The sequence below is a fragment of the Aegilops tauschii genome, chromosome 4, assembly GCF_002575655.3.
Source record: "Aegilops tauschii subsp. strangulata cultivar AL8/78 chromosome 4, Aet v6.0, whole genome shotgun sequence".
NCBI classification, from domain to species: domain Eukaryota; kingdom Viridiplantae; phylum Streptophyta; class Magnoliopsida; order Poales; family Poaceae; genus Aegilops; species Aegilops tauschii.
The window spans coordinates 296575074-296591063 of record NC_053038.3 but is presented as its reverse complement, the minus strand read 5'-3'; positions in this window follow the sequence as shown (position 1 = coordinate 296591063).

The window sequence follows — 15990 nt, the reverse complement described above, 5'->3', positions numbered from 1 at the left end:
ATTTTCAGAAGGAGGAACTTCCCTTGAAGATAACCAGGAGGAGTGTGACCCTGCTCTGCACTAAGGCAAGACCCACCAGCATTTGGATGGTGTCATTTCAATATCTATGATTGTTTGTTAAATATGAGTTCTTATATGCATTTAAAAATTTGTTAAATAAATATGGCTGCTTGCTAGTTACTTTGTCATGCTTGAAATGCTTGTTTAAGTTACAGGTTGAATGCATGGACTAGTTTGGTCTAGTAGAATAAAATTTTGCCTTAGTTATCTTGCTACGATAAATAATGATAGTTCTTTTGTTAAGTGATATCTTCATGTAAATTATGATTTAATAAAATTATTGCATGATAATAAAAATTGAGGGAGAACTAGTAAAGTTTAATCATGAGTAGTACAAGCAAGTTATGTTGATAAGTTTGATCCGTACACGGGAGTTGTATGCTTTGCATGTCGATTAGTTGCATGATCATGGCATCGTTTGACTTGGTAGTTTAAATTTTTATTTAAGTTAAACCTGTCAATAAGTCCACTTGAATATGACGTTGATCAAGTCATGGTGCCACTGAATCGGGTTTTTCTCAGTGCGACCACATTTACCTTGTGGGAGGTCTTGTTCGGTCCTTTGTTGTGCCTCTCGCCGATGCCTCCAATGAGGGAAGTTTATGGGCGTGCATACCCTGGCCCGGTAAGCAGACATAACCTTGTGTGCCCGTTTGTTTTTATGGTACCTTGTCCCCGTTTGGGACCGTTTTGCCACGACGGTGGCCGTTGGTGTCTTTGGTAGACACGGGGCCACCCAGGATATAGCCCTGAAAGGGAGTTTGTCGGAGTGGCCGGGAGAGTGTCATGACAAGGGGAGGGTTTCATCGGAATGCCATTGGTCCACCCGAATGGGAGTGCGAGGCCGTGGATTCCATGGTGTGGGTAAAGTGCGCTACCTCTGCAGAGTGTATTAAATCTATCGATAGCCGTGTCCTCGGTTATGAGCAGAACTCGGGAGTAAGTCACGCCATGGATCAACTTTTATAATTAATCTTGCACACTAGATAGCTGTTGATGGCACTGATGATTTTGGAGATCATGAGCTAATCATGAGTGATGCGTTTCAGTTGTGATCCGGGTATGATCACCATTTGGTTACGAGGTAACCCATCTGGTAAGCGAGTCCGTGGGACTCGGTGCACATGTTGATTTCACCGCATTAGTAGCATTATTTGCATTGCATTAACCTGATTAATTGTCATGATATTCTTTGTCATTATGCTTATGTTTGTTGTGAGCTTGCAAGTACATTCAATGTTCTGACCTGGCGTGTCATGCCAGTTTTCAGGCAAGTCGTTTCACATCGGAGAGCTTCCCGCGTCTAGGCCGTGTCCACGTCGGTGTCCCTCTGCTATGGAGTTCCACTTCGTCGTTCTTCCGCTGTCGTGTAGTTCGTGTAATCGAGGCCCCTTTATGTTCATTAAATAATGTACATACTGTTCAGCCGCACCGTGTGTGCCGCTTGGCCTCTTATCTCGATGTAATATCAGACCCGTGTAATCCGCTAGCATCAATAAAGCGGTTGTTTCTATACCATGTTGTTGTGTGTTGCCAGAAGACTTGATCTCTGGGCTGGCAATGCAAGGTAAACCGGTTGCTCTAAGCCGGGGTGCCACAACGCTTGGTATCAGCGCCGCGCTGATTGTAGGAAACGCTAGACCGTTAGTGCGTTAGTGGAACGGTAAATAGTTTCGTCTGAGTGCCGGTAGTCATAGAAATTGGTTGCTGCATTGCATGCATGGTTATCTATTGTTATTACTAACTATGATGGTTGTGAGTGTAGATGGCTCCAGTTCCGATCTTGTACCATCCCGAGCCAGCTCTGACACATCACCGCACCTGCTTCAGAACGTGTGGCGACGACTCTACCCAGAGGGTGCTGATCCAGAGTATCAGGTGTATCAAGAGCATCTGGCCGGAGCATTGTACGAGTATTATGCTGAGGTCACTCTACACCGCAGTTCCCCTTCCGGCGCTTACACACGTTCTACTAAGGGTGGTCTCACTTCTACACCATCTCAGGCGGTCCAGTTTGCTGCAATCGAAGCTCTTGTAGACTTGCGCTATAACAAGGTTGGCATGCACACCCACCCAGGTTTCTTTTACTACCTATGTCTGCATGAGAATAGGCGTATCCGCTTTCCTTTGATTAATCCAGCGTGCGATCGTCCTACTAGCCACCTTTCCCGTCATATCACTGCCAGTTATCTCCTAAACTACGAGTTAGCTCGGGAGCTAACCCGCGCCCGGATAGCTCTAGCCGCTGCTCGTAATAGGAACCCTCTCCCTACTGTCGGTTTCACTCCATATGTTCCTCCAGCAACTGCCACCACTTAGAGTACCACTACCCCTTTGGCAGTAACCCCTCGCAGTGCTCCTGCTGCGTGGGCTTCCCTTGTCACTACTCCTGCAGCTCCTATGCTTAGATACCATCCTGCACCTGCCCCTGAGGGAGAGTCCTCGAGGCTGCGTCATCGCGTCTCTCTTAACCCGGAGGTCACCACTATCAGTTCAGGATCTGGGTCCGGCTCAGGAGAGGAGCCCGCAGCAGCACCATCCGAGCAGTAGATTGCTAGAGTATCTCCGTCGGCATGAGTATGATGTATGGATGTAGTCGCACGTGTTATGATGCTTAGTTTCATGTATGAGGGTAGTGACCCAGTCATGATGTTTAACTCTTGTGTTGAGTCTATGTATAATTATGTTGGAACTCTCTTTTTATTCCCCTTGGTTTCTTTTGCTGTTTTCTTCTGGATTTGTCACTGGCTTTCCTCCCATTTTTGGATATTTCTCATTGCAGTTGCTTTGCATTGGGAAACTAAATAATAGGATGCCGCGGGGAGGCAGCAGCAGCCAAGCTTGTGAGGATGAACCTGTTCGTCGCTCCGCAAGACAGGCAGGACATTCCCCCGAGCTGTACCAGCCACCTCCGCCTCCACTGCCACATTCGTCTTCTACTGAGCAAATTGTGCGAATGTCTGAAGAAAGAAGGAACAACGATCTAATGGAACTACTGAAAAGTGTGCAAGTTAGGGTTGGGCAGAATGGACATCAGAATGGTCATTACTCCAAGCTGTCAGATTTTCAGCGAACCAAGCCTCCCAATTTCAGTCAAGTTATTGATCCATTGGACGCTAATGATTGGTTAAGGACTATTGAGAAGAAACTGGAAATTGCTCGCACTGAAGAAGGAGACAAGGTTCCTTTCGCAACACATTATCTTGAAGGAGCTACCGTGATATGGTGGGATACTGCTAAGGCCATGTGGCCCGCCGACGAGGAAATTACTTGGACTAAATTCAAGGATCATTTCCGCAAGTACCATATTCCCTCCGGAATTATGAAAATCAAGCAGCATGAATTCCTCTCTCTCACTCAGGGAAGCATGTCAGTCTGCGAGTACCTGAATAAATTCAACCATTTGGCCCGCTATTCCCTCTATGATGTGGCCATCGAAGAACGGAGGGTCCACAAATTTCTTGGAGGACTGAATCAGCATCTTTGGTGCACTCTCAGCATGTTTGATTTTCCGGACCTCCAAACTCTGGTGAACAAGACTCTCATCGCAGAATGGGAACACAAGCTCATGCACGACAAAAGGCCAGCTAATAATGACCACAAGTGCAAATTTGAGCCTAAGAAGGATATGCAACCCGTGCAGAAGGCTCGTACGTGGCAACAGACTCAGGTTGAGTACAAACCCAACTGGCAACAAAATGTCAACAAGACCACCACTCAAGTCAAGAATATCGTGACTAGCCCGGTACGTGAATATTGTCAGCGCAACAATTCTTGTTCCAGTTGTGGGCAAACCGGACATTAAGCCAGACAGTTCCCCAAGAACGGCAAGCCAACAGCTCCATTCCGTCCGCAAGTCAACTATCTGGAGCCATATCCCGGCCCGAGTGCCATCCAAGGGCAAATCCATCATATCTCCGCTGATGAAGCCCAAGAAGACCGGGAAGTCGTCATTGGTATGTTCCCTATTAATAACATACCTGCCATAATTCTATTTGACTCTGGGGCTTCCCACTCTTTTATTTCGCAGAGTTTTGCTACCCAAAACAAATTTCCTTGCTCGATTTTGGGAAAACATATGCTGGTACAATCCCCGGGATCCTTGCTCAAAAGCAATCTGGTCTTCCGTAATCTGGAAATTGATATCAAGGGGGTCAAGTTTCCAAAGTCTCTAATAATCATCGATTCTGACAAATTGGATATTATTCTGGGAATGAATGGTTGACCCAATACCAAGTATGCATCAACTGTGCGACCAGAGAGGTTACCATGGCAAATCAGGAGGGTCGCACCGCAAGTTTTTATGCCCGCAAAAGCATACCCAAGAAGGATATGGTTTTCACCGCCGTGGCAGAAGAGGTGGAATTGATTCCCGTGGTCAGTGAGTATCCCGATGTATTTCCTGAGGAATTACCAGGAATGCCGCCAGACAGAGAACTGGAGTTTGCAACTGACTTGGTGCCTGGAACCACACCGATACACAAGAAATATTATCGGATGCCTTCATCAGAATTGGTGGAATTAAAGAAACAACCTGATGAGATGCGGTAGAAAGGATACATCCGCCCAAGCTCTTCACCGTGGGGATCACCCGCGATATTCGTGGATAAAAAGGATGGCAGTCTTCGGATGTGCGTAGACTACCGACAACTGAATGACGTCAGCATAAAAAATAAGTATCCACTACCAAGCATTGATGATTTGTTTGATCAACTAAGTGGAGCCAAAGTATTATCCAAAATTGATTTGAGGACCGGATATCATCAACTCAAAATCAAGAAGGAAGATATTCCCAAGACCGCGTTCACCACTCGGTATGGTCTCTATGAGTATACCATTATGTCATTCGGCCTCACCAACGCCCCAGCCTTCTTCATGCATATGCTGAATAAGGTGTTTACGGACTTTCTTGGGCAAATTTGTCGTGGTGTTCATCGATGACATCCTCATTTACTCAAAAAGCAAAGACGAACACAAGGACCACCTCCGAGCAGTTTTGCAGAGGCTCCGCGATCATCAGCTTTACGCCAAGTTCAGCAAATGTGAGTTTTGGCTCAAGCAAGTTGGATTTTTAGGGCATGTTCTCTCGGCAGAAGGAATAGCCGTGGATCCAAGCAAGGTAAAAGATGTGCTTGATCGGTCCGCACCCATGATAGTCTCAGAAATCCAAAGTTTCCTTGTGCTAGCCGGATATTATCGCCGTTTTATTGAAGGATTCTCCAAGATTGCAAAGCCCATGATAGAGCTCCTAAAGAAGGATAAGAAGTTTGAATGGACTGAGGACTGCGAACGGAGTTTCAAGGAGTTAAAAACTAGACTGACGTCAGCACCAGTATTGACTCTTCCCGACATCTACTGCAATTTTGATGTCTACTGTGACGCCTCTAGAAAAGGCCTTGGACGCGTACTTATGCAAGATGGCAAGGTTGTGGCTTATGCATCCCGACAACTCTGGCCACACGAGGGAAATTATCCCACTCATGATTTGGAATTGGCTGCGGTGGTGCACGCTTTGAAGATTTGGAGACATTATCTTATTGGAAAGAGGTGCCAGATATTTATCGACCACAAGAGTCTCAAGTATATATTCACTCAGCCCGATTTGAATCTTCGTCAGCGAAGATGGTTCGAGTTGGTTAAGGATTGCGACCTCGGTATAAACTATCACCCAGGCAAAGCTAATGTGGTTGCTGACGCTCTCAGCCGCAAACCGGCCAACCTGAATGCTCTAATGGAATCTTTGCCTCCTGAGCTTTATGGAGAAATTGCCCGGCTTAATTTGGTAATCATGGATGCCAGTCTTGCCAGTATATTGGAAGTTGCTCCTACCCTCGAAGAAGAAATTCGCAGCTCTCAAGCAAATGGCAAATCATTGCAATTATATGCCAAGCGTATGCAAGAAGGACAGACAAAGGATTTCTCTAGAGATCAGCAAGGTACGCTAAGATTCCGAGGAACGATTTGCCTACCCAGCCAAGAAGGTCTAAGGAAGAAAATGTTGACAGAAGCACATGAATTGCCGTACTCAATTCAACCAGGTGGCACTAAAATGTACGAAGACCTTCGTCAGGTATGCTGGTGGAATGGAATGAAGAACGACATCACTAACTTTGTGGCTTGTTGTGATATATGCAACAAGGTAAAGGCGGAACACAAAAAACCCGCCGGACTCCTTCAACCGTTACTTGTATCCCAATGGAAATGGGACGATATCTACATGGATTTCATCACCGGTTTACCAAGGACTCACTGAGGAAATGACGCAATATGGGTCATAGTGGACACCTTAACAAAGGTGGCACATTTTCTTCCCATCCGGACCACCTACCATGCCGATCAACTTGCACAATTGTATGTGTCCTGAATCGTCAGTCTGCATGGAGTACCAAAGACTATCACTTCGGATAGAGGATCTCTCTTCACTTTAGCATTTTGGTCCCGACTACATCAAGCCTTGGGAACTGCTCTGAAATACAGCACGGCTTATCATCCCCAAACAGATGGACAAACTGAGCGAGTAAACCAAATACTCGAAGATATGCTCCTGGCATGTGCATTGGCCAAAGGGTCCAAGTCGGAAGACTGTTTGCCATACGCCGAGTTTTCCTACAACAACAGTTTCTAGACAAGCTTAAAGATGTCACCCTTCGAAGCTCTGTATGGCCATAAGTGCCGCACTCCACTGAATTGGTCTCAAACCGGAGACAGCCATATTTTCGGGACTGATTTCATGATCGAAGCTGAGAAGCAAGTCAAGGAAATCCGAGACAGACCGTAGTTGGCCAAATCTCGACAAAAGAGTTATTATGACCCCAAACACCGCCAGATCAGCTTCGAACCCGGAGAACACATCTATCTCCGAGTTACCCCTATGAAAGGAGTTAAGAGATTTTAGACCCGAGGAAAATTGGCACCCAGATATATCGGTCCGTTTCCAGTCATGGCCAGAGTCGGAACAGTCGCATATCAGTTGGAATTGCCACCCGAGCTGTCAGAGGTACACAATGTGTTTCATGTCTCACACCTAAGGAGATGTATCTCGCCACTGGAGAAAAGGACTGATATGGCAGAGATAGAACTGGCTAAGGATTTGACGTATGAGGAAAAGCTAATCAGAATATTGGATGAGACAGAAAGAGTCACTCGCAGCAAAGTGCTAAGGTTTTACAAGGTTCAGTGGAAACATCACACCGAGGAAGAGGCAAACTGGGAAAGAGAGGAATTTTTAAGGACTGCCTACCCAGGATGGTTTTCCCAAGCAACCGAATCTCGAGGACGAGATTCATCCTAAGTGGGGGAGGTTTGTGACAGCCTGGATTTTGCCTTCTCTCTTTTTCCGGATTTGGTTTTGCCTTTGCCTTGGATTTGACTTTTTGGAATCAATTCAAATGGTCTTGTGACTTGGGCATGCCCTTGACTCTCACCCAAGTGACCTATCTACTTCTCCTTCAACCTTAGTTCTCTGAAAAATCCTCAAAATAATCAAATGAATATTTTTCATAAAAGGAAAATATTCATTTTCTCCTCTGAACCTCATTTCAGAAACTAGTGCTCCAAAGTAACCCCCATTTTTATTGCTCCCAAAAATCTGAAATAAATCCTAAATATTCTTTGAATCATGACCCACCGTACCAAGCAAAAATATTGCATGAATTTTTGTAGTATTTTTGCTACAGAAAATAATTTCTCTTCTGGCCCAAAATTCCACTTTGAACAGCAAGTGCATTTTTCCTTGATCCTTTGGCCCTGATTTTTTCTTGAGCCTCTTCACCCTCCTAAGTAACCCTTAACCCTAGGAGATCATCCCTAAGGGCCATCTAGAAGTTGTCCAAACGTAGCAGCCAAGTTTCTGTCCAGAAACATGCCAAGATGGTTGAGTCACATCTGGTCGGCCTGGCATTGAGTCCTCAGCTTCCCTAGACCTATCACTGCATGGACTTTAGCCCAGAGAAGGATTGGCCGATCGTGGGAGTCGCTTTGACCATGCCAGGGTGGTGACCTCGTGTGGACACGGGGTCTGGCATGTGCTCGACGCACTCTGAGTAGCGCCAACGCCTCTGTTCGGCGCGTGCTCGAGCCAGAGCTCGCCGACGACTACCGCCCCGCGCCACCAGCCTCGACTCATCACCTTTGACCCCTCCCTGGCGCTTGACGACGCCGGAGATGCTGCAGCTAGCACGGGCACGTCACGGCCAAAAGCCACAGTGCGCTCGTGCCCTTGTCTTCTTCTCCCTCTGCATCCTGTGCTCGTCCGCGAGCGTGGACAACTCCCGCCTACACACTGAGCCCTTGCCCCTCCCTCTGGTGCCTTTCGGCGATGTTCGCCAGTCTCCAGAGAACTCCAGCGGCGCCATGTACACCCCTCTCGCTCCGGCTATATATAGCGCCATTCCCTCCGCTTCAAAGCCTCACACCACACCACACAACCACCACGACCGCATAGAGGAGCCGTAGCCCGGTCAGGCAGGCCTCTCGCCGTCGACCTCGACCAGAGATCGCCGGCGATCCCCGCAGCCCAACCACCCCACTCCAAAGCCCCTCTAGCTCTATCAACCTCTTAGGCGCGTCGTTGGGGATCCTCTGGTGTCGCCTGGATGCAGCTGAGCCCCTGGAGTCACCCCTCGCCGTCGCCTTCTTCCTCTCCGGCAAGCCCCGTCCACCACCGCCGCTTGTTTATGAGTAGTGTTGTACTTCTGTTATTCATGCTCGCCGTCATGCCATGCTCAGTTGGATATGATTCATTGTTGATATGGTTGTCGCACCCCAGGCTTATATCATGCTCATGCATTCTAATTGCATCATGTTAGTTTACCATGGCTCAACATATTGCATTCAAGTTTAACTGGATTAAATTGAACTTGAACAACTATTGGCTGAGTCATGGTGCCACCATATCGAGCTGGCCAGTGCAACCACATTTGCCTCTATGGGGAGGCCGTTTCTCGTCCGTTGTCATGCCTTTTGTCGGTGCCTCCAACGATGGAAGGTTATGGGCATGCGTTACCCTGGCCCGATAAGCAGACATAACCTTGTGGACCCATTGTTTTTATGTTACCATGTCCCCGTTTTGGATTGTTTATTTGCCACGACAGTGGTAGTTTTGCCTTTGGTAGGCTAGGTCACCCAGTACTAAGCCCAGTGGAGACTTGGTCGGAGTGGCCGTAAGAGTGTCATGGCAATGGGAGAGTTCTGTCAGAATGTCGTTGGTCCACCCGAATGGGAGTGCGAGGCCATGGGTTCCGTGGTGTGGGTAAAGTGCGCTACCTCTGCAGAGTGTATTAATCTATCGATAGGCGCGCCTGCGGATAAGGGCCCAGTTCGTAGTTTGTCATACTATGGGTCAACAGTAATAATAGTGATGTGCTTAATAACAACCCCGGTTCGATGATGAGAAAGAGATTGGTTGTGATCGTGATTTGATCACCGTGGTATCGAGGATACCGAGTTGTTGGATATTCATGATGTTGTGCGAGAATCGTGGGTAAATATCAAGCTCCTTGTGGTCAGTTAATGATTACTATGGTATTGTTTATACCAAGCTTGATTTGATCCTGAGATGATCGTGTGATGTCCGAGGCTGGTAAGTGATGCATTTGATGGTTGCGAAGTAACCCGAGAAGAATAAGTGGTGCATATAGTGTTATCATGTTGCATGCTAGTATCGTCAGATTTATATGTTCATGCCATGCTCATATTGTTCTAGATGTATCATGTTCATGTTGTTCATGCCATGTTATTCTAATGATCTCATGATAATTCCTGCTTAACCTATAATTGCCATGCTGTTGTCTGTCTTGATTGCTTTGGTTGCTGTGAGCTTACAAGTACATTCAATGTACTGACCTGGCGTGTTATGCCAGTTTGCAGGTCATGCCGGATTTGATTGCTTGTTTGCCGTGGATTCCTCATTTGCGCGCTGGGATAAGCGTTCCAACCAGAGTCCCTACGGAGTGGAGTTCAGCACCGTCGTCGTTGTTTTGCTGCTTCGAATTGTTCTACTGCTTGCATAGAGCAACAGTGGCAGGCGTAGTGTCGCCATGCCGATGTAATTCCTCGTTATATCGAAACCCCTTGTGCCCAATATAGATTGTAATAAAGAGCTGATTTGTTCTACGCTAAGCAGTGCCGTATTCCAAAAGACTTCTCCTCGATCTCTGGGCTGGAATACGGGGCGTTCTGGTTTCTCTGAGCCTGGGTGCCACAAACACGAAGCCTGGAGAGAAGGAGAAGGCGGGAGGCAGGCCGTCTAGTAGGAGCACGACTGCATCAACGCGTTCATCTTGTATTGGCAACCTGCTGCCCGTCTATCTGGCTCTTCCCCCCTTTCCCCGACTTCGTCATCACCGTTTCCCCCGGCTGTCGGGGAAAGGCTTGCCCCCTGGTGCTTCCGCTTCCCTCAGGGATCATCTAGCTAGGCCCCGGCGTCCTCCTCTGCCGGTGCCTGGGCTGGAGCTCCCCGTTTAGCCCTGGAAGCAGTGACCAGGGGGCCGCCGAGGTGCTCCACATGTCTTGCTCCGCAACCTCGCCACTCCCGATCTTGTTAGGCTGTGCTCATCAACTCTTGAAGGGGATCGGGGTGGCGTTGTGCCCGTGCATGGCCCATCTGCTTCTCTTCCCACCGCACTACCTGGGATAAGAGGAACAGGGAGAGGAGTTTACGGATTGCTACCTCTTGAGCTTGCGTCGGTTTTTCCCTTGAAGAGGAAAGGGTGATGCAGCAAAGTAGAGTAAGTATTTCCCTCAGCTTTTGAGAACCAAGGTATCAATCCAGTAGCAGACAATGCACAAGCCATCGAAGACCAGCTTGCCCCCTACGCGATAAAGGGGTTGTCAATCCCTTCACGGTTATTTGCAACGTGAGATCTGATAGAGATGGATAAACGGGAAAGTAATATTTTTGGTATTTTTGGTTTATGGAATGGAAAGTAAAAGATTGCAACGAAAGTAAATAGGAAACTAAAATTGTAGATCGGAAACTTATATGATGGAAAATAGACCCAGGGGCCATAGGTTTCACTAGAGGCTTCTCTCAAGATAGAAATTATTAGGGATAATTAATTTGGTGCCCTTAGTTGTGTACCACTCGGCAGGTTTACCCCTAGTTTCCGAAAACACTTGTTCCTGCCCAAACCACATTGCTCCTCTTATGCTTTTTCCCTTTGACCGTTTGACCATCACATTGAAAACTTCATAAAAAATTCATACTAAATCAGAAAAATTCAAATAAGATATCAAAATGTTTAGAAAAGCATCACCTATACGTGCGTGTCATTTGCATTCATGAAAACAGTGTTGGCCAGTCCGCATCTCAGTTTTAGCTCATATGATCTTAGCATGAACACTAAAATCTAAAAAAAATCTAAAAATTCTAAAAAAATGGTGGCAAACTTTGACCAATGTTTTGAGTGCTTGCCAAGTTTCATAAGGGAATGGCATTCATGGAAGTCGTGGTAAAAAATGAAATTTTGGAGCATTGATTTTTGTTTTTGTCACGACGTCCACGAATGTCATTCCCTTATGAAACTTGGAAATCACTCGAAACATTGCTCAAAGTTTGCCACCAAATTTTTTAATAAGTTTTATAATGTTTCTAGATTTTACTGTCTGTGCTAAGATCATATGAGCTAAAACTAAGATGGGGACTGTCGAACACTTTTTTCATGAATGCAAATGACATGCACATATAGGTGCTGCTTTTCTGAACATTTTGATATCTTATTTGAATTTTTCTGAGTTAGTATGAATTTTTTATGAAGTTTTCAAAGTGATGGTCAAACGGTCAAATGGCAAAAGCAAAAGAGGAGCAAAGTGGTTTGGGTAGGAACAAGTCTTTTAGGAAACTAGGGGTAAACCTGCCGAGTGTGACCCAACTAGGGGCTTAAAATCAATTATCCCAAATTATTACGGTGGGTGAACAAATTACTGCTGAGTAATTGATAGAAAAGCGCAAAGTTATGATGATATCTAAGGCAATGATCATGAATATAGGCATCACATCTGTGTCAGGTAGACCGAAACGATTCTGCATCTACTACTATTACTCCACACATCGACCACTATCCAACATGCATCTAGAGTATTAAGTTCATAAAGAACGGAGTAATGCCTTAAGCAAGATGACATGATGTAGAGTAATTGACTCAAGCATTATGATAAAAACCCCATCTTTTTATCCTCGATGGCAACAATACAATACGTGTCGTTTCCCCTTCTATCACTAGGATCGAGCACTGCAAGATTGAACCCAAAGCTAAGAACTCTCCCGTTGCAAGAAAAACCAATCTAGTTGGCCAAACCAAATCGATAGTTCGAAGAGACTTGCAAAGATATCAAATCATGCATATAAGAATTCAGAGAAGATTCAAATAATATTCATAGATAAACTGATGATAAATCCACAATTCAACGGATCTCGGCAAACACACCGCAAAAGAGTATTACATCAAATAGATCTCCACGAACATCGAGGAGAACATTGTATTGAGAATCAAAGAGAGAGAGGAAGCCATCTAGCTACTAGCTATGGACCCATAGGTCTGTGGTAAACTACTCACTCTTCATCGAAGAATCAATGGTGTTGATGTAGAAGCCCTCCGTGATCGAATCCCCCTCCGGCAGGATGCCGAAAAAGGCCCCAAGATGGGATCTCATAGGTATAGAAGGTTGCGGCGGTGGAAAAGTGGTTTCGTTGCTCCCCTGGAAGTTTTGGGGGTATCTGAGAATATATAGGAGGAAGATCTAGGTCATGGGCTCACCTAGGGGTCCACAAGGTCGGGGTGCGCGCCCTACCCCCCTGGGCGTGCCCTCCACCCTTGTGGCCACCTCGTGGCTCTTCTGACTTGCACTCCAAGTCTCCTGGGCCTCTTCTGGTCCAAGAAAAATCATCGCGAAAGTTTTATTCCGTTTGGACTCCGCTTGGTATTCCTTTTCTACGAAACTCAAAAAAGAAGGAAAAAATAGGAACTAGCACTAGGCTCCAGGTTAATAGGTTAGTCCCAAGAATCATATAAAATAGCATATTACTGCATATAAAACATCTAAAACAGATAATATAATAGCATGGAACAAAAAAAATTATAGATACGTTGGGGACGTGTCAAGCATCCCCAAGCTTAATTACTACTCGTCCTCGAGTAGGTAAATGATAAAAATGGAATTTTTGATGTGGAATGCTACCTAACATATTTACCATCTAATTCTCTTTATTGTGGCATGAATGTTCAGATATGTAAGATTCAAAACAAAAGTTTACATTCACATAAAAACAATAATACTTCAAGCATACTAACAAAATAATTTTGTCTTCTCAAAATAACATGGCCAAAGAAAGCTTATCCCTACAAAATCATATAGTTTGGCTATGCTCCATCTTCATCACACAAAACATTTAAATCATGCACAACCCTGATGACAAGCTAAGCAATTGTTTCATTCTTTTGATGTTCTCAAACCTTTTCAACTTTCACGCAATACATGAGCGTGAGCCATCGACATAGCCCTATAGGTGGAATAGACGGTGGTTGTGGAGAAGACAAGAAGAAGGAGATAGTCTCACATCAACTGGGCATATCAATGGGCTATGGAGATGCCCATCAATAGATATCAATGTGAGTGAGGAGGTATTGCCATGCAACAAATGCACTGGAGCTATAAGTTTATGAAAGCTCAAAAATAAAACTAAGTGGGTGTGCATCCAACTTGCTTGCTCATGAAGACCTAGGGAGTTTTGAGGAAGCCCATCGTTGGAATATACAAGCCACGTTCTATAATGAAAATTCCCACTAGTATATGAAAGTGATATCATAGGAGACTCTCTATCATGAAGATCATGGTGCTACTTTGAAGCACAAGTGTGGAAAAAAGGATAGTAACATTGTCCCTTCTCTATTTTTCTCTCATTTTTTCTTCTCTTTTTTTAGGCCTTCCTTTTTTATTTTTCCTTTTCTCTCTTTTTTTTATTTCCTGACATGGGACAATGCTCTAGTAATGAAGATCATAACACTTCTATTTACTTACAACTCAAAAATTACAACTCGATGCTAGAACAAAATATGACTCTATATGAATGCCACCGGCGATGAACCGGGATGTGCAATGAATCAAGAGTGACATGTATAAAAAATGATGAACGGTGGCTTTGCCACAAATACAATGTCAACTACATGATCATGTGAAGCAATATGACAATGATGATGCATGTCATAATAAACAGAACGGTGGAAAAGTTGCATGGCAATATATCTTGGAATGACTATGGAAATGCCATAATAGGTAGGCATGGTGGCTGTTTTTAGGAAGGATATGTGGTGGTTAATGGAATGGGCGAAAGTTGCGTGGTACAAGAGAGTCTAGCAATGGCGGAAAGGTGAGAGTGCATATAATCCATGGAGTCAATGTTAGTCATAAAGAACGCACATACTTATTGCAAAAATCTATTAGTCATCGAAACAAAGTACTACGCGCATGGTCCCAGGGTGATAGATTGGTAGGAAAAGACCATCGCTCATCCCTGACCGCCACTCATAAGGAAGACAATCAAAAAATATCTCATGCTCCAACTTCGTTACATAACGGTTCACCATACGTGCATGCTACGAGACTCATAAACCTTAAAACAAGTATTTCTCAACTTCACAACTACTTACTAGCATGACTCTAATATCACCATCTTCATATCTCAAAACAATCATAAGGAATCAAACTTCTCATAGTATTCAATGCACTTTATATGAAAGTTTTTATTATATCCCTCTTGGATGCCTCTCATATTAGGACTAATTTTATAACCAAAGAAAATTACCATGCTGTTTAGAGACTCTCAAAATAATATAAGTGAATTGCGAGAGTTCATCAATTTCTATAAAATAAAATCACCACTGTGCTCTAAAAAGATATAAGTGAAGCACTAGAGCAAATTTGCCTAGCTCAAAAGATATAAGTGAAGCACATAGAGTATTCTAATAAATCACGATTCATGCGTGTCCCTCCCAAAAGGTGTGTACAGAAAGGATGATTGTGGCAAACTAAAAAGCAAAGACTCAAATCATACAAGACGCTCCAACAAAAATACATATCATGTGGTGAATAAAAATATAGCCTCAAGTAAAGTTACCAATAGACGAAGACGAAAGAGGGGATGCCTTCCCGGCCACTCCATGCTTAGGCTCTTGACATCCTTGAATATTACCTTGGCGTTCCATGGGCATCCCCTATCTTAGGCTCTTGCCACACGTTATTCCATAGTCCATCAAATCCTTACCCAACAAACTTGAAAACTTCACAACACAAAACTCAACAGAAAATCTCATAAGCTCCGTTAGTATAAGAAAATAAATCACCACTTTTGGTACTGTGGTGAAGTCATTCTTTATTTATATTGGTGTAATATGTACTGTATTCCAACTTTTCCATGGTTCATACCCCCCGATACTAGACATAGATGAATCAAAATAAGCAAACAACACGCGAAAAACAGAACCTGTCAAAAACAGAACAGTCTATAGTAATCTGGATATTTCGAACACTTCTGTAACTCCAAAAATTCTGAAAGAATTAGAATGACCTAAGAAATGTTTTGTTAATCTTCTTAAAAAAGAATCAATATTTTATCACGCTCTTGTGATTTTTAACAATTCTGGGACTCGGCGCAAAAGTTTCTATTTTTCAGCAAGATCAAATCAACTATCACCGTAAGCTACCCCAAATGTCTTACTTGGCACAAATACTAATTAAAACACAAAACAACATCTAACCAGAGGCTAGATGAAATATTTATTACAAAGAAAAACCTAAAAATCAAAAACAAAAATAAAATTTGGTTGCCTCCCAAAAAGCGCTATCGTTTAACGGCCTTAGCTAGGCATAAAACATGAATAGATCTAAGTATTATCATCTTTGGAATGCAATCCATAAGTGGCTCTCATAACAGAT